A 2,005-nucleotide genomic window follows, 5' to 3' on the forward strand; every position below is an offset into this window, starting at 1 on the left:
GAGACACCCACTTCCACCTCACCCTACCCCTCCTCCACCAAACATATCCTGGCTCTTTCTTTTTTCTTTTCCTTTTCTTTTTTTCCTTATAAAAATAAAACACAACAAACAATTCACTGGCTTTGTTTACTTTCTGGATGAACAAAGCCCTCAACAAGCCTCCTTCTCAACAACTTTCTAATGAATACTTCAGACTGCCTTCCGAGCTTTCTCTGCGGTATCTGTGGAATGAGAAGTGATGGTCAGCTCTCTCTCTCTCTCTCTCTCTCTCTCTCTCTCTCTCTCTCTCTCTCTCTTTCATCAGAAAAGGAGAGAGGTAAAATGACAAATCTTCAGGCTCTCCATGATGTGCTCTTTGCTGGCACAAAGCCATGGAGGTTTGTACATGGGTTACCCAGAATTCCATGTTCTTGTTTCACATGCTAGCTTTAGTTTCCTTCCTCTACTTTGCTCTTCCCTCCACCCACTCATTTTCACACATCACGGGGAGGAGAGTCTTAGAACACGAGCAGACTGGTTCATGTGGAACACAGTCTCATTCAGAGCACTGGTTCCAGAAGAATCCGTTTTCTGTGTTTACTTTGTAAAGTTCTTTGTTACCTGCTGTGGTGTGTGTCACTGAATGAATGGCACATGTAAGTGGTGTGTGTCACTGAGTGGCACAGTAAGAGCCGGAGAGGAGGAATTTACATGTTACAAGCATGACACAGAGCCCATCACCTGCCCACATTGGAGTTTGTCTAGCTGGCACGCCCTTCATCATGCTGCCGTGCCCCAGTGTAAATGGTGCCTACTGGGCCTGTGACACTGGGAACTGAGTTGTTATCTGAGTTGTGGCAACAAATAGATTTCAAAGCATGCTGGATAAAACACAGGCAAATTTTGTTTCTTCCTTAATCTGGAGCAGCTATTCTAGGGTGTTCTTTTTGGGAAGGTGGGTGCTATTGTCCATGAACCTATTCAGGGACACAGCCACTTCTGTCTTCAATGAATGACCTACTAGGTGACTCTGGCCATTACCATTCAAGCCCAAGAAGCAGAGCCATTGCTGGGTTTACAGTGGTCTCTTAACTCAGCAAGCCCATTGCAGGATGAAAATATTACAATGTGGAGTTTTCTACTACATGTAACCTACCAATGTCCTACATTAATAACACATCATACTACATAGTGTTAAATCTCCTTAGGGCTAGCTGAGAATGTTATCTATGCAAGAGAGCTACACTGCATATATCTAGCCTGGGGAAAGATCAAAATCCAAGGTTCAAAGTCTGCTGAGCGTATTGTCTTTGCCTCACCTGAGACCAACCATAGTCTCTTTTCCTGCCCTGGCCTCAGCTCTATCCACACTGGAAGCTGGCCTGTGTTGAGCATGCTAGGCCCAGAGTAGGTTCTGGATGACACAGGTAACAACCGATGTGGCAGATTTTCAGTCTCCTTGTGTCTGGTTTGGTACCTAAACCATCACACTTGCCTGTGGCCCCAGGTCCTTGTTCTATGGGGTAGCAGACAGCTGCTGCCTCAGTGAGCCCTGCCCAACTCTGTAGATGTGTCTTGGCTCCATCTATCCTAGGAATCACTTTTTTCTCCTAGAGCCCTGTTTCCCCCTAGACCTTGACCCTCCTATGTTGCTTTGAATAGGTTTGACCCCCATAGACTCATGTGTTTGAATGCTCAGCCCACAGAACCACACTATTAGGAGGTGTGGCTTTGTTGGAGGAGGTGTGTCACTGTGGAGGTGGGCTTTGAGGTCTCTACGCTCAAACTCTGCCCAGTGTGGAGAAAGAGTTCCCTCCTGGCTTCATTCAGATCAAGAAGCAGAACTCTCAGTTCCTCTCCAGCACTGTGTTGGCCTACATGGTGCCATGCTTCCCGCCATAATGATAATGAACTGAACCTATGAAGCTATAAGTCAGCCCCAATCAAATGTTTGTCTTTACAAGAGTTGCCTTGGTCGTGGTGTCTTTACCCAGCAATAACTAAGATACCTCTCCAGATCTCTTCT

The sequence above is a fragment of the Arvicanthis niloticus genome, chromosome 11, assembly GCF_011762505.2.
Source record: "Arvicanthis niloticus isolate mArvNil1 chromosome 11, mArvNil1.pat.X, whole genome shotgun sequence".
NCBI classification, from domain to species: Eukaryota; Metazoa; Chordata; class Mammalia; order Rodentia; family Muridae; genus Arvicanthis; species Arvicanthis niloticus.